Source organism: Myotis davidii, unplaced genomic scaffold (assembly GCF_000327345.1).
Source record: "Myotis davidii unplaced genomic scaffold, ASM32734v1 scaffold196, whole genome shotgun sequence".
In the NCBI taxonomy this organism is placed as follows: domain Eukaryota; kingdom Metazoa; phylum Chordata; class Mammalia; order Chiroptera; family Vespertilionidae; genus Myotis; species Myotis davidii.
Genome location: NW_006288258.1, coordinates 438,710 through 457,255, shown reverse-complemented (window position 1 = coordinate 457,255; position 18,546 = coordinate 438,710). Strand labels below are relative to the sequence as shown.

Here is an 18,546-nt window from a genome sequence, read left to right as displayed (position 1 = left end):
GGCAGGCAGGCATGCGAGCAGCTAGGAGCTAGTAGTCCCAAATTGTGGGATCGGGCCTAAACTGACAGACGGACATCCTCCAAAGGGGCCCAGATTGGAAAGGGTGCAGGCCAGACTGAGGACAACCACCCCTCCCCCCGCCCCATGCATGAATTTCGTGCACTGGGCCTCTAGTTTTATTATAAAGTTAAAAAAAAATTCAGATTGTACCTTCAACCCTCTCCTTGGAAATCTCAATATGTTAATCAGTTACATATTGTGCAGGAAATACTTGTGATAAACTTTCTGCTGCTACATAACAAGGAACCAATTCCTCCAGTTTCCAAAAACATGTTCCTTTCTCCCTTTGAGCTCTCACTGGCAGCAATCTCCATGTCAAGTGTCCTACAAACACTTGTTCAAATTTAGAGCAATTTAGGCTTTTCTGTAATGCTCCTCAAAAATTCTTCCAACCTCCAGCCATGACCTGGTTGCAGAGATTTCCACATTTTCAGGTATTCCATACAGCAGCATCCCACTTCTGGGTACCAAAATCTGTATTAGATTTTTACTGCTGAGTAACAAATTACCACTAACTTAATAGCTTAGGACAACACCCCCTTTTCGATCTCAGTTTCTGTAGGTCAGAAGTTCAAGCACTACTACTCAGGGTCTTAAAAGGCTGAAATCCAGGTTATTAACCAGCCTTGAAGATCTGGGAAAGAACAGCTCTCAAACTTATCTAGGCTTCTAATCAAATTCAGTTTCTTGAGATTGTAAGACTGAATTTCCCTTGTTATGAATCCCTCTCATGTTCTGAATCTTTGTCATGAAGGGAGAAGGACCTTTTAAAGGCATAATTGATTAAGTCAGGCCCACTAAGGACAATATCCTAATCTTAAAGTCAACTAATACGGACCTCAATTAATCTACAAAATGTCTTTAGACTAGTGTTTATTTGAATAACCAGAAGCAGAAATTTTGGGACCCATTTTAGAATTCTGCCTACCACACATACATAGTTAGGAATAGATGTGTTGAGTTATAATGATATATGTAAACGCTACCAAAAATTTTTCCAAAGTGATTTTAATGCTTAAAACTTCCCCTAGTAGCTTATGAAAAGTTATAGTGGTGTCACATTCAAGCCAACATTTTTGCCATTCTGATGGATGTTAGTGTATCTAGTAGTTTGCATTTTCCTGATGACTATTGCCTTTTTTAAAAGAAGCCAGGATATTAACCCTTTGCGGTCGTATTAAATTTGGACATGGGTGTCGTACTGGTCGGAATTAATTTCCATTGAAAGAGCAGTGATACATAACATGCAAGATTATGAAGGATAAACAAGATTTATTAATTTTTTGGAACTACGTCACTACTAGTAGAATCACTACAAACATTATCACTTTATACGTCAGAGTCAGTAATCAAGGTGCCAAAATAAAACTCTTCATCGTTACTTTCAGATTCGCAGTACACTTCTTTCGGTAACTTTCTTTTTGCCATTTTGGAGTATTATTTTGAAATATCTTAACAAGCGAGAATGCCTAATTACAGTTGAACGTAATTTGTAAAGCTTTATTTGAAATTCTGCAAAGTATCTCCGAAGCTTGTCAATTTCTTCATTCTCAAAAGGCGACTGACTCGCCACGGTGTTTTGCATGGCAAGTGTGGAATGATCACGTTTGTTTATATTGAGTTTCCATATCTCCAATTTGTCGGGGCAATGTTTTGGTTTGTGACAAGGTCGCTTAGACACTTAAGAGCTTTCAGAGAAATTATGAACTGATACATGAATGAATAGAGTTAAGATTCGTACGGTTCCTTGCTGTGGTGGCTGAGAGCAGACATACGACCGGAACGGTAAAAAAGCTTTGGTTGCTGAGTGTAGACAAACAACCGCAAAGCGTTAAAAAATACAAAGTTGAAAAAGATGGGGTTAATTATTCTATCATGTATTTTTAACATAAACTTCTAAAATGGCATCCATCCATATTGTTTATAGTTACTATATGTCTGGGTCTTTGCTTTAACATAAATTATTCAAGCATTTTATTCATCTTTGTTATCTCAACCCCTATCATAATCCCTGGTACACAGAAGGTATCTCATATTTGGTGAACTGAACTTAATTTAACTTCTAAATTATTTTCATTTCCAAATATGAAGCACTGCTTCCATTCTATATTCCTCCTAAGCCAACCAATGATTTTATAGTCCTTTCAGCAGTCTAAGACATAATTTGCCTGAGCCAGCATTGCATCAATAATTACAGGAACAAAATACAGGAGTGGGCAAAAGTAGGCTTACAGTTGTGTGTATATGCAACAGTTTATTCTTGTATTATCATTAATTATTATATGATTTATTTGTATTACAATTCTAAACTTACTTCTGTCCACCCCTGTATGCCCTACCTCTATTTAAAATTAATCTACTGTTTTCCTACCCAAACAAAGTGTTTCCATTCATTACTTTGTCTTTAGTGTTTTTCACAAGACTTAGCTCCTGTTGATAGGCAGAGCTAAACTGCTCTTATATTCACTTTTGATTATATAACCCCTCCTTCCATATAACCCTTTTATACCTGAGTACATTTTAAGGCCCTTGTGCAACCAGACTAATCTCTTTCAATGTCTCTCCCAATTTCCTTGCCAGAATTGCTTAGTTGCTATATATAATTTTTTTCTAGGAAGTTACCGAACATTTCCTAACCATCTTTCCTTTTACAGAATCAAGGTCATCAAATCACAATTGTCTTTCCTCAAACACAGATTTTTTTTCTTCCTAAATTTTGTCTCAGTGCATGGTTCTCTATACCTAGAATTCCCAAGGTGACTCATCATTTCCATATCACCAACAAATTATCTTTGTAGGTTAGAATTAGGTCCAGAGAAATAGATCCCTCTATCTACCTTCCTACCAGGCCTGGAAACCATTCCATTCCTGTGTTACAGACTTGAATCTCATCCCACCAAATTGCTCTCATGTCTAATGCTTGTACACTTTTCATTACGCTGCTTTCAAGGAAAAATATTTTGCTGATGTGACTCAATTAGCACAAAAACTGTAATTCTAGGTCTTTGATTTGTTTCAATATTATGATTAATTTTTTTTCTTGCACAGAAGTATGTGCAGTGAATTAATTCAAAATCTTGGGAAGACCTGTATACATTTTCTAAGGGTTGGTATCTAGCCAAATACTCTTTTACAGCTATGCTCTATTCATGTGCACTGTGCAAATTATAAGCTTCATACATATGCAAAGTACAATATTTAGGTAGTATTATAATGAGAGTATAATGGAATAAATTAGTTTCTGTTCCTACATTAACTTATTTATGCTACTTAGAAAATCTGATCCCAGGGAAGCAGTCAGTTCCTGAAGTGCCTTATACTAGTAGGCACCAACTCTCCCAATGCTGTGTAGGTATCTGAATGAAGTGCTCCACTTGCCAAACAGTTTTGTTCTTAAGGGGACTTTGGACATTAATGCTTCATTAATTAGGATGTAATTTTGATTACTAATGTATTCCATGTAATACTGTATTTTCCTGATCATAAGTACATGGTGCTTGCATGCTCATTTTATTATATAATAAAATAGTTATATCTATTATCAAATAAAAGAGCTGTGAATCAGAGTACTATAAATGAACTGTAAATCAGGGTTAGAATAAAGGAAAAATATTTATCTTTAAAATGAGTATATTAATTTCAATATAGACTCAGATGTTCAGGTGTCTAACATATTTATAGTGAAAAAATTATATTCTCTGAAATTGCACAAAGAAATTTTTCTGGACCTCTGAGAATAAATAATTTATGTGAAAGTGCTGTATAATCAATAAGGAATTACATAATTAAAAGATATAATTATTAGAGAATAGTAGTAGGATTTAAATGAGAAAGCCCATATATATAATTAAGTCTTCAGCCTTCAAATGCTTCATATATTGTTATTTAAAAAGTGTTATGCAAAAATTTAACATTCTAACTCAAGGTAACAGAAAGAAGACTAGCAGATAGTTGTAGTTGCTTATAAACCCATGACTTCCTCCCAAATAAACTTCCTTTAAAGGGAAAAATAAAGTAGTAGCCAAATGAAACATGATCTAATAAGGCAATTACCAGAAAGAATTTGCTTGCCAAACTCTAAATTTCGACATAAACAAACAACCTCTTCTTTACAGATATAAACCCAAAGTGCATAATAACAAGGTTCCCCAATATCAAGCAAAAAGGAAGGAGATCATATTAGTTTCCTAGGGATGCTATATCAAATAACTACAAATTAAGTGGCTTAAAACAATAGAAATTTGTTTTCTTCGAGTTCCAGAGGCTAGCCACCAGAAATCAAGATGTCAGCAGGCCATGCTTGCTTGAAGGCTGAGAGAGAATGTGTTCCATGCTTCTCTCATAGCTTCTGGTAGGTATTGCCTTGGCTTGTAGATGCATCACTTCAATCCTATCCCTGTCATGCTGCAGTGTTCTCCCTGTGTGTCTGTCTCTCTTCTCCTCTTCTTATAAGGCCACCACTCATATTAGATAAGGCCCACCTTAATAACTTCATATTACCTTGCTTATACCCACAAAGACCCTATTTCCAAGTAAGATTCCATTCACAAACAAGTACTGGAGGTTCAGAATTCAATACATCTTTTGGGGGACACAATTCAATCTATAACAGGGGGTGGGGCAGTAAAGGCCATGCCTCCAAGGTTGCAGAGGATTGAGATGATGTAGCTACTACTACTGGCAAATTATTTCTTATGGTTTAAATTGTATAACAAATAAATCCCTAATAAGAGATAAACCTAAAAAAAAAGAGAGATAAACCTGGCAATTGGCATAATAAGCTACATTCTAGTCAAAGCACAAACACACAAGTCATATGAGAGATTTCTGTGATCAAGTTGTTCCACTCTACACATATCTCATAGATATATTCATATATGTGGATATATACTTACATGTAACAATATTACAACACAGCAAAATGAATAGCAGACAGAAAATGATATAAATCCACTAATAACAAAGATTGACTGAGTAACTTATGGTACTTCCATACAATGGAGTATCATACAGTTACGAAATGACTAAGGGAGATTTAAATGTGTCAATATGAAACAATCTATCAGATAAGGTTACAGAAAAAAATATACAATGTCTTCCCTCTTAGGCAAAAACAGAAGCTGCACAGAGATCTCAGCTTTTATAAACAGACTGCCAGTATTTCTAAAAGGACCCGAAAGAAATGTGTGTGGTTGCCTCTGGAGAGAAAGATGGGTCTGAAAAGGGAAAAAACAACTTCTTGTCACTGGATATCCTCTGAAGTTTTTAATTATTTTTTATATTGTGCGTAAAGTCCATCACAGAAAAATAAAATCAAAGAATGAAATTCAAAGAAAATAGCAAATATCCTATATAAAGGAAAACAGAGATTCTTACCTTTCTCTACAAAACTTAAGTGAATGGAGTATGGCAGGTCTCTTTTGACGTAAATTCCATAAATGTAAGGTATCATCAGCCAAGGCACTCACAAGAGCTCCCTTAAAAATAAAGTGTAATATATTTTATATAGAACACAATTTACAAATATTAAAGGTACTAAGGAGCTGCCAAAAAATATCCTTCCCAAATTTCTAAACTTTCTGCAAATAGATTTAGTTCTGACAAACACTTGCCTCACCCAAATTCTAAACAGCAGGTGCAAAACTGTGTGTTGTGTACTTATACACACAATATGTGTAAAAGAAGTTTTAACTTCTTCAATAAAGTATAACTTATTATCTTAAACTAAAAGTATAAAAGGATCTATTTGGATATTATGGTTCATTACTAGCTATGTAAAATTAGAGGCCAGACTATATATAATTACTTGGTCACTACTATACATATCTCCTTAACTAAAAGAGCAAAATATGATATGAGGTAACCTTCCAGTTTTATTTGGCTTAAGACAAATCCTATAAATGTGCTATACCTAGATCATAATTCTACTACTAGAATAAGGAAAATAAAGATTGCATTCAGCACACTGTAATTTCAATGTCCAAAGGGTTGAAAAAAACGAACTAATTTAGAAAGTTGAAACATCTGGTACTATTAAATACTATTAAGTATGGAGAAAAAATTCAATGGCATTATATGAAGATCATGCAGGGCAATCAGTCTCATCCCAGATCTAACAAATCAGAATTTTTAGAGCAAATATCTATGCAGGTGTAGTTTTCTTAAAAATTTCCAGAAGTGATTCTGATATGTGAATAGACTTCAGTCTCTAGACTAAGACTAAATAAGACATATGTTTTTTCTCAAAAGATATTCTTCTACATTGAAAGAATAAGGCAAAAGATGCAACATGAAGAATTTATATTAATTATATTAATTTCAAAGAAGATTTGTAATTCCAAATTATTATGAGAAATTTTAAAATCTCCTTTTTAAAATAAGAAAAGTTTCTCATTTATCTAAGAAACTTAAAATAGCTCTGAAGACAAACTTTACATTAAGTGATCTCTCCAAATCCTTTTCCACATTTGGAATTTAAGAGGGCTACTCAGTTGTGTAACTCCTAGTGCTACAATGACTATTGGAAAGCAGAAATACGTAAAGTCCAAATACTCTCACTTTCACCAGAAAGCATCCCCTTATCTATAACACTATGAAGCAGAAAAACTCAAAGGATGCAAAGTATCAAATATTTGTATTCTTCATTCTTATTTCCACTGTAGTTTAAGACTATGTCATCTTCTTTCTCAAGATGTTAGTCCCATCTTAAAATCTCAAGGAAGAAGGGAAGATGTAGAGTCAAAACGGCAATAACAGCTGACCTCCTCCTATTGTGGCTCCTTTATCTATAATTTTTCCAAACTGAAAGCAAATAGCTATTCCCAATTGTCAGATTTCAATAGCCATACTCATTAAATATTCATGTTTTACTAAGCATTTTTTAAAACAATGCCATTTTAAGTACTTAAAGATAGCATTTAAGCATATAAACTAAAACAAAATAGTCATATCACAGAACTGTGATAAATCCTATTGATGAGAAAAGAATCTTTTAATATGAATAATGATAGCATAAACTACTTAAGATTTCTAAAATTTATGTGTATAGGTAATCAATTTACAATGTTATTTAGATTGGCTCACAGTACTGCTTTAAAATATAATCAAATAATCTTAACACAAGTGTAAAGGTGGAAAATAGGTGAGAAGTTGCCAGGAATCAGGGACTGGGAGCAGGAGGGGAGGGAGTGTGAATATAAAGGAGGAACCTGAGGACATTCCTTTACAGTGGTGGAAGTGATCTGTATCTTGTCAATAGTGGTCATTACATGAGTCTATTTTTGTGTTAAAACTGCAGGAAACCACATACACACACACACCAAGTGTATGGATAAACTGGTGATGAAATCTAAAGGTCTTCTGTAATCTCAATAGTACTGTTCTTATGTCACTTTTTGGCTTCATATTATACTACTGTTATATAAAATGTTACTATGAGGGAAGCGGGAGGTGCACAGAGTCTCTCTATTTTGAATCAAAACCAGCCTAATTATTTCAAAACTAGAGGCCCGATGCACGAAATCTGTGCAAGAGTAGGCCTTCCTCCCCCCTCCCCGCCCCCACTCTCAATCTTGCCACCCTCCTTCTGCACAGTTCGCCTTCTCTAGTTCGTCCAGCTGATATCTTCTGTTTCTTTTTATTAAAACATATTTTTATTGATTTCAGAGAGGAATGGAGAGGGAACAGAAACATCCATGATGAGAGAGAATCATGGATTGGCCGCCTCCTGCAAGTCCCCCACTGGGGATTGAGCCCACAATCCGGGCATGTGCCCTTGACTGGAATCGAACCTGGGACCCTTCAGTTCACAGGCTGGCGCCCCCACGCTCCCACCCCCGGCTTCCCTCTGGCACCCAGGACCCAGGCTTCCCTTGCAGACCCAGCTTCGTCCAAAGGTTGTCTGGAAGGACATCTGGTCTAATTAGCATATTATGCTTTTATTATAGATAAGAAAATTTTTAAAAAGAAAAAGTAATCTGGGTCCTCAAAAAGAATATGGGTTCAACAACTTTCTATATTGTGATTATTTAAAACACTTTATAATGCTGATCTATGCAGAACCCTGAAGTTTAAGACAAACAAGCAAAAACATGCTTCCTTTGACCCTGAAAAACCTACACATTTGCATATTTTTGGATCATAATTTTGCTGTTTTCTATTGTCACCTTTAGATCTTTGCACCCATCGTGCCTTTTTAAATCCTCTGATATAAACAAAAACATTTATCAAAAGCCAGAGGTACCGAGTAATTTTTTTTATCTCATACATAATTCTCTCTAAATTCTCCTAAGAATTTAGGGGCAAAAATAATGTTCACAAATTATCCTTCTATCTAAAGATAGCAGAGCCTTCTGGAATAATTTCTCTTTCTTCCTCTTATGACCACCTTTTTCTGCCTGTCCCTACTTCCAAAAAACATCTATTCTCAGAGTCCAGCAAACATTAAAACCTGCAAACACATTGTTTACTCTGCTGATAAAATGGGGTTTGGTTTCTCTAGCTCCTAAACTTCAAAGTCTATCAAAAAGAAAGGTATCGCCAATTACTTCAACCAATAAGTGACACAAGAACTTGGGACAATAACCAGTTTCTAATGTATTTTGGTTTCCTAGTTGTATTATAAAACAACTCATTTGTTATTTATAATAAGCTACCATCTTTAAAAAATATTTCAATATAGATTTTTATATGTTCTATAACTTTCAATATCACTAAAATAAAAGTTAAATGCAGCACCCTGTACCAAAATGATTTACTTTATACCATTCTATTTGCAACACTGTTTTGAGAAACATCATACATTATTTATGTAACTATCCACAAAGATGCCTTAACACAGGAGTGGAGGACGTCCGGCCTGTAGGCCGTATTAAGGCCCATGAAATCATTTGGTCTGGCCCTCCCAAAGCATTAGGGTGAGTTAATTAAATGTTTGACCAAATATAGCAGGCTAATTTTTAAGTTGATAATTTTGTATGGCATGTGAATGATGTTATACATATCCAAATGGCCCTTGACAGAAAAAAGGTTCCCCACCCCTGTCTTACAGTGAATTACTATTATCTCTAACCTGTAAGAAATTAGTTTTTGTTCACATATGTCAATATCAATGAAGAAATCTGAAAGACAAGATGTGGCCCTATTTTGTACATAAATAGGAGAGATTAAAGCAACTCACTAACCTCATTAATCAGGAACTGGAGCTGGATGACTGCAGCTCCACTGTCATGCTGGCAATAACATTCTACTCCTGGACGACCAAAGCTGTCATTAATTCCATTAAGGAGTTTATGCTGTGTGTGGGTTTTTTATAGAAATTGGTAAATTATATAATAGACTCATAAATATTCCAATGACCTGATATCCAATACACGCTAGTTACCGAGGTCGAGATTTAGTGTTAGGTTTACTATGCAACCTAATCAGGTAGTGTCTGCTAAAAATCAGAATGCTCAATGATTACAGGTCTAAAAGAAATAACAGTACTAAAAAAAAAAACGCAGCAATATACAGAACCAAGACAATACATACTCTGGCCCAAGTTTTTTCTTTCACTTAAAAAGAGGAATAAAGGTAGAGCTTCCAATTTTGCCTAAGTTAGCAAACAAATCTGAAAAGCAGACGAATGTCATTTTGGAATATTGCTCGTAAATAATCTTTTTACAGGCATTGTTCATTCCTGTAATGTCATTTTAAAATAGTTTACACTAAAAATATAATGAAGAACCATATAACTATGTTTGTAATTGTGCCATGACATTATATCATTAATAACTGTATCAATTTTTACAACAGGCTTGAATATATATTAAAATGCAAACTTATATGAGTTTGCATATAATAACTGCAAACACACAGCATTTTTGTGTCAGGCATTATATTAAACAAGTTATATACTTTATATATAGTCTCACCCATATAAACAGATAAGAAACTCAAGCACAGAGAAAGTAAGTAACTTGCCCCAAGTCACACAACCAGAAAGTAGCAGAGCTGGAATCTGAATAAGTACTCTGGCTCCAGTCTACACTCTTCATTAATAAGGTATGCTGTGTAAAGAACAAAACAAAAATCCCAAACACTTACAGAATGTACAGCATGCCAAACATTGTTTTATGCTTTTAACCTTCATAACCTTGCAATAAGAAAGTAGACATTTTAATATGCTGCTATACTAATCTACTTTTTACTACTAAATAAATATTAATAGGACATTAAAAGGCAAATCTAAAAATAAAATTTGATAGGATTTAATAAAATTACAGCATTCTTTATACAAATTCACATTCAGGTGTATAGACTATTTATACATTCCATTGACACATGTCCTAGGGTTCTTCTTAATTAGAAATAAGTACAACAATTCTCATTTTCTATCCATTTTTTACTTTTTTGACTTCTAAAAATATTTCTAGGTAATATTTACATTCAATGGACTTTTCTTCATTTTATTACTAACAATTAACTTTTATTATTTTATAAATAGACTAATTGAGCCTGTTTAGCCAATAGTACCCTACTCTTTAACACCTTGAAATTATTACTGTCATCATCAACACTAGTATTTTTGCTATACCAATTGCCCAAACGCGACTACAGAAAACTAGTCTACAAAGTGCTACCTACTTGGTGGTACCTAGTAGGACAAGGAAAGAAATGTCTTCATCTCTGTTCATCCATTTCTTTTCTCAGATGACAGCAAAGACCTTGCCCTTTTGGTCAGTAAAGTGAGTCTAATTCAAATCTTCCCAGATAAATTATTCTTTCTCGTACCAATTACCACACTCTTTAATACCCATTTTATATGAATAGGTGTAAAGCTTCTCTTATATGACCAGATTAGGACTGATAACTAAGTTCATAAAAAATGTGAGCCACTGTGGAGAATCATAAAAATTCTACTTACCTTACATATTATTTTTACATAAAACGTAATCTTATATTAGCTAAAGACATTTTAAGTGTGTCTTAGTTAATAAACTATAGTTCAGAACTGGGGGTTTTGTGTGTGTGTGTGTGTGTTTAATATATTTTGTATTGATCTCAGAGAGGAAGGGGGAGAGAGGAAGAGGAAAGGGAGGTGGGGAGAAACATCAATGATAAGAGAGAATTATCGATCAGCTGCCTCCTGCATGTCCCACACTGGGGATCAAGCCTGCAATCTGGACATGTGCCCTTACTGGGAATCGAATCATGACCTCTTGGTTCATAGGTCAATGCTCAACCACTGAGCCATGCAGGGCAGGCCAGAACTGGTTTTCTTGAATAAAAAACATTAACTATTACTAACCTGGTATAAGATTTGTATTTAATTTTTTAAATGGAACTTTAAAGATATTGGCAATGCAATCTAAGTATAGCATTCATGTAGTCTTATTATTTCTTTTCCAGCTGTCTACTGTTATTTTATCCATATAGCATCAGACAGGAAATTTTAGGTGACTGACTTTTGTGAAGTTTTTTTCCAAAGTATTCATTGGAGATTTTTATATATTGAAACTCTCATTTTACATTCATATTTCATCAACTTATATAGTATTAAAGTGAATTACTTGGTTATATCAAATATACTAAACACAAACAGATTTGGAAATACACAAAACTAATTATCGGTAAATAAAGAATAAGCAAACAACTGTACTAATATGGGCCTCCTCGGAAATACCCTACCATTCTTAAAACTTCAGTATGTTATGGGCATCAATCAACATTTTATTCAGAGAATGAAAAGTGTCTGTAAAACCCAGAAATTCAGTTACATTGCCAGTCAAGAAAAGTTTTATTCTTACTCTATGTATGGCATTATTCCAGACAAAACTGTACTTTATGACATTAATATTAAGAGTCTTTTATTTCTACTAAGATGATGTATTTTCTTAATATAAGAACTACTTACTGAATATCTACTAAGTATCAGACACTGTCTTAAATACATAATTGTACTTAATCCTGAGAGTAACTCTGAAAGGTAGTTATTACACATACAGGGTAGGGCAACTGTAGGTTTACAGTTGTTCAAATTTACTACTTTAACAAAAACTAACATTACCATACAATGGATATATCATAATGTAAGAAAATAACAACTCTGAATATAGTAGATTACAAAACAGTATATCATAGATGCAAATTTTCGTATACTTTCATACCTACGATTATTGTTTCTTGCATATATGATTCTTTCTGATACTGTCTTTACTAAGAGTTAACAGTTTTATTAGAAAACTAGAGGCTCGGTGCATGAAATTCGTGCACGTGTAGGGTCCCTAGGCTTGGCTGGCGATCAGGGCTGATCTGTGGGGCAACTGGCGGGGCAATTGGGGGGACTCTGCTGGCACCCGCCATGGCTGGCCTGGGGCCTGCAGGCTGGGGGCAGCTCCTACGTTGAGTGTCTGCCCCCTGGTGGTCAGTATGCATCATAGTGACCAGTCGTTCCGCTGTTCAGTCGATTTGAATATTAGGCTTTTATTATATAGGATGATCAAACACTAATAAAACTTAGCTTGGTAAGTTATTCCCATTTATTGTGGCCATGTTCACAATTAAATGAGAATACAAATTATCAGAAATTAAAATAAAATCCAAAAGGAAAGATTACACATTGAGCAATTGTGCAAAGGTATTTGCTAAATGAAGAAATATTCATTTATTATTCTGATGTCTGTTCTTTTATATATGCATGAATCAATTACAAGGCAAAGCCAAAATTGTAAGGGTACACTGAATATTTCTTGCTGTCATTGTATCTTACTTTCTAATTCTGAACTCCAATAATGCATTCTTTCAAAAATGGTGCAATCTTTCTTAAATACCTTTACTCTGAATTTTTCTACTGCTAAACCTGCAAGAGCTATGATATCTACCTATTCCTACTAGCCAATTTTGTCTCTGAAGTAATTAATTTATCTGACCCACGACATATGCCAGATATTTCCTACACAACTAATACTCATGGTTTTTGTCCAGACAATCACCACCATAGCTTCTGAGGAGGAGCTGAAGAAGGCAAGGATAAAACAGATTAGGAGTGAAGTCTCTGAATGCAAGTCTTTGAATTTAAATAGGATCCTCTAAGTAAGCAACACAGAGAAAAGAAATATTTAAGGGGGGAAAATAAGATAATGAAACTAGCAATCAAGAATAATCAGAAGAAGGTATGCAGGACAGATAAATAGGTGCAGGAGAAGGAGGAGAAAAAAAGATAAAAAATATGAACACAAAAATGGCAATAAATACGTATCTATCAACAATTGAATCTAAAAATCAAAATAAATGAACAAGGAATCTAATGAACAAAATAAACTGATGCATAAAATAGAATCAGAGGTATAGAAACATGGAAAAGATTAACTGACAAAACTCACAGGGAATGGGGAGAGGGAGTGGGAAGAGATTAACCAAAGAACTTATATGTATACTAGAGGCCCGATGCACAAAATCTGTGCAGGAGGAGGGGGTCCCTCAGCATGGCCTGTGCCCTGTCGCAATCCGAGACACTCGGGGGATGTCCATCTGCTGGTTTAGGCACAATCGGGCCTAAACCGGCAGTCAGACATCCCACTCGCAATCCGGGACTCTTCGCTCCTAACCGCCCGCCTGCTCGCTCCTTACTACTTGGCTCGCCGCTCCTTAGAGTTGCTATGGAGGTGGAAGAGGCTCCCGCCATTGCTGCTGCACTTGCCAGCAGTGAGCCAGGCTTCTAGCTGAGCAGCACGCCCGCTATGGGAACACACTGACCACCAGTGGGCAGCTCCTGCGTTGAGTGTCTGCCCCCTGGTGCTCAGGGTGCATCATAGTGACTGGTCATTCTGGTCATTCCACCGTAATGGTCACTGGGCTTTTATTATATAGACTAGAGGCCCAGTGCACGAAATTCATGCGGGGGGAGGGGGGTCTCTCAGCCCAGTCTGTACTCTCTCTAATCCAGTACCCCTCGGGGGATGTCTAACTGCCAATTTAGGCCCAATTCCTGCAGTACCGGGCCTAAACCGGCAGTCAGACATCCCTCTCGCAATCTGGGACCATTGGCTCCTAACCGCTCGCCTGCCTGCCTGCCTGCCTGTTTGCCCCCTCACTGCTCCCCTGCCTGCCTGTTCGCCCCTAACCGCTTCTGCCTGCCAACCTGTTCACCCCTAACAGCCTCTGCCTGCCAGCCTGATCCCCCCCTAACTGCTCCCCCTTGCCGGCCTGATCACCCCTAACTGCCTCTGCCTCGGCCCCTGCCACCATGGCTTTGTCCAGAAGGATGTCCAGAAGATTCTCCAGAAGATGTCCAGTCTAATTAGCATATACCCTTTTATTAGTATAGATATGCATTACCAATGGACACAGACTGTAGGGTGGTGAAGACCTAGGACAGGGCAGAAACTGGGTGGAGGAGGGCAATGGGGTGAAAAATGGGGGACATCTGTAATACTCTCAACAATAGGATTTTAAAAAAAAGAAAGACTATGAGTCTTCAGATGGAAGTACCCAGAATGATAAATGAAATAAGACCCACAGCTAAATTCAGCATTCTAAAATCTCATTACATGAACACTTAAAAAGAAGACCCCATAGACTACCAGGAACAAAACAAACAAGAGGTCACCAGCAAAGTAAGGATGATCAAAGAGAATAAAGCAATGCCCTCCGAGTTGAGGTAAAGCAATATTCAATTTACAACTGTATAGTCAATCAAACCACTAAAAAAGTTTAATAATAGAAGGACTTTTAGACATTCAAGGCTTCAGGCATCTTATCACTTCTTAGGAAGCCATGAAGACTGCAATAAATCATAAGAGAAAACAAAAAGACAGTGACATAGGATCTAGAAATAATGAATCCAACCCAGAAAAAGATGAAGGAAAAGTCCAGAGTAGCAATGCAGCTGACATAAACAGCTAAACAGCCCTGGTCCAGATGGGAGAGGGAATTTGGGGAATGACAGGTATATGAGAGCAAGAGGGCTCCAGAGACTGTGACTCTCTCCTTGAGAAGCCTGAGAAATTTAAGCAGGGGATGAAAGCAGCCAGTGAGTTTGGGTGGGGGAAGTGGGGTAGAGAAGACAACTGTATAAGGAAGAAAATGTACTCATATAGGATACTACTTGGGTGTGGAATGATAAAGAGTGATAATAGAAAAAATAAGTCCTACTGCATTTTCAATTTTTAGAATCAAACAAAAATTTTACATTAATATACATGACAGTGGGAAAGGAGAAAGGAAAAGGAAAAGTGACAGGCTAGTATGCATAGTTGATGGAGCAAGAAATAAAGAATTAACTAAAATAGTTTTTGGAAGTTACAAGTTACAAAAGCAGCCAAGAGAAAAAGTAAAAATAGTGACATGACTATATTAGGAGGGGAGATACAAATCAAATACTCATTTATCAAGGCAGGAAATCAACAAGTAATTTCTAAGGTTAATGAATTAAAAAACAAACAAACAAAAAAAAACAGTGGCAGAGTTTTGTCTTTCCTCAAATTCCCTCTCCCATCTGGACCAGGAGTCAGCAACATGAGTAGGAACAGTTAAATGGTTCCTTCCCTCTTGGGAGCAGGGGAAGGCATGGGCATAACAGGGCACATGTTGTTACTTTTCATCATAATCCCTTCTGAATTATTTGATCTTTAAACCATGTATCTTTACAAATTTAGTTCACTTTAATGAATTTCTAAAGTGAAGAGTAAAGGTACAAATCAGACTATTAGAACACTGTTACTGGGTTTACTTCTTTACATTACTATATTCATCTAACTGACTTATGCTATCAGTACTACTACAAACAGTGAATCAAGAGCCTCTCTCTAGATCCACATGATAAGTGAACCTTGTTTTCAACTTACCTCAGATAAGGCTTATGGTTTACCATGTATCTCCCTTCTCCATAACCATACGTTTCTTTCCAACCATGCTGTCTTTCATTATTCTACAGATTTGGGTAGCAATAATAATGGGCAAATTAAAGGGAGGAAAAAAAGCAGAGCTTTTTGTACTAAAGATCCTACTTTTTCTCCATGTTTTCCCCTCTTGTAGCTCCTAAAAGGTAAAAATTGCAAGCAAAATAATATTTTTTAACCATGTTTGTTTAACCCATTCATTTAAATTTTTTTAACTGAGAACTTTAATAGGCAATGGGGTTATAAATCATAGTACTTATCCTCAAAAGTCTTAAGGTCTAGCAGTAGAAAACTAAAAGTAATATAGCAGTTAGGTGCACAGATATCCTCAAATGTGTTCGTTTTTTTTAGGTAAGAATTTAGCTTAGAAAGAAAACATTTTCCAATTATTTTCACAATGATTAGTTCATTTGGGCTTTGGCCTGTCTCACACTATTCTGCCCATGCTGTTCTTTTGTTTTCCTCCTTGCTTATTATATAGTCAATTGGAATCTGTTGATACTTCCTATTTTTCTTTCAACAGAGGTCATCTGTAACTGGATTATATGATTACTTTGGAAAGCCTTCCATACAGGCTATTTTCATGAGTTTCAGGTAATAGAAACACGGCATCTTCTCCTCAACCACAGAGCCTGGAACGGTGTTTGGCACATAGTAGACACTAGATAAATATTTATAATGAATGAATGAGTTTTAAAATCCAAGAAACATGTTTATGTCGTCATATCTTCTTAGGAATAATTAGCTCAATTTCCAGAAAGCCAATAATATGTACAGCTTAGTAGAAAGATGCTCTAGTTCTGCCTCTATCAGGACACTGGACTACATTGTCTCTGGTGTGCATTATATATCTTACAATTCCATGAATCTAGATTTCTAGCCTGTTCACTTTACCTTCCAATCATTTGTTAGACTGGTATTACAATCACAGCAATAGTTCCTCTTATTACTTATTATCCTGCTGGTATTTCTATTGTATTGTCAGCAAGGTAGAATTAAAAAAATAGTAAATGAAGAAGGCAATGGGACGCCCACAGTGTAAGTTCTGAAAGTATAATTCCTAGGCAAGTTTTCACTGTTGCACTACCATTGTGTATTATACACATATTTTGACAACCTACACTTTTATGAAGGATAATATGAAGACTGGTAGATACTTAGTAAATTATTATATTTTTAAAAGATTATATATTTTCTCAGAGAATCTGTTCAATTCCTGTCAACAAGGGAAAAGGCAAAGTATTAACATTATTCCAATCTTTATAGAAGTGACATATTCTTCCATTTTCAACCTAGAAATGGAAGATTGGAGTACATACAAAATGGAAAACACCTGAAGAACTTGAAGTCCTGTGCAGTTTCTGCAAATACATTTATAGACTACAAAGTTTAAAGATGAGAATATAGATAACTGATAAATTACAAAATAGTATTAAGCATTTAATCACATACTATTCTGTGAAAGTAACTTTCTTTGAGCAGATACTCTGATAACCAAGAAAGACTATTAATTGGTCCTTTCTGCTTCAGAAAGAAAAATAGTAAATTTAAGAGCACAGTTTTAATCCATCAAACACCCTAAAGACTTCTGTTATCATTTCTTTTAGGACATTCTTAAACTTTCAGCAAACAGGGTAATTCACATCTAACTATCCTAGTAAACCTTCAAGGTGTTGCTACTCTGAACTGGCTTATGACTCTGAATAAAAGGTCCGTGAATGACTTTTATTTTTAACTAGAGGCCCAATGCATGAAATTTGTGCGGGAGGGGTGGGGGTGGGGAGAACCTAGGCCTGGCTGGAGATGAGGGACGATGAGGTTCCCCAACTCCCTGCCTCCTCCTTCCCTCACCGCCCGCATCTGCCGCCACCCACCCGGGTTCCCCATCCCAGCCTGGGGCCCAGCCCTTATCAGGACTTGCGGGCTAGGGGGAGGGGTCGCCACCATGGGGGAGGGGCCAACTGCCACTGTGACAGGCGGACCAATAGGGGCCTGCTGGCCGGGGGGAGCTGGCCCTTGGCCCCCCTGGGAAGGGGCTGCATCTGCCACCAACCTCCGCCAGTTCCCCGTCCCAGCCCGGGGACCCGGCCCCAATCAGGCAATCAGAGCTTGCCAGCTGTGGGGAGGGACCAGGAAGTTGGCCAGTAGGCCCCATCAGCGATCAGGGCCTGCAGGCTGGGGGCAGCTCCTGCATTGAGCATCTTCTCCTTGGTGGACATCATAGCGACTGGTCATTCTGTTGTAACGGTCACTTAGGCTTTTATATATTTAGATGGCTTAAGTCTTGAGGAGATTTAGCCATAATGTGATTATTTTACAATATCAAAGTTAAAATCTAAATACTACCATAATGTGGTCAAAGAATACTCATATGTCACAGTGGAAACTTATCCATTCATCTATTAATAGACACCTATGTTGCTGCCCTATTTTGGCTATCTACACTAATAGAAGAGAAACATGGTAATTGGCGTATGACCGCTACCCTTTTCATTGGCTAATCAGGGCAATATGCAAATTAACTGCCAACTCAGATGGCAGTTAACTGCCAACAAAGATGGCAGTTAATTTGCATATGTAGGCACAATGCAGGGAGGCGAAAGGG

The 18,546-nt window shown here is 36.5% G+C and overlaps 1 protein-coding gene across 5 annotated transcripts in view; it reads right to left on the bottom strand.

Moving 5' to 3' along the window:
• STXBP5 (syntaxin binding protein 5) overlaps positions 1-18,546 on the bottom strand; it is a 156,882-nt gene that overhangs the window by 121,045 nt on the left and 17,291 nt on the right. For all 5 annotated transcript variants that reach the window (XM_015561611.1, XM_015561605.1, XM_015561606.1 and 2 more), the window contains exons 2-3: positions 9,243-9,324; positions 5,437-5,537 (exon numbers count right to left, since the gene is read on the bottom strand). The gene's annotated coding sequence lies outside the window, so the exon portion shown is untranslated. The remainder of the gene's footprint in view (positions 1-5,436; positions 5,538-9,242; positions 9,325-18,546) is intronic.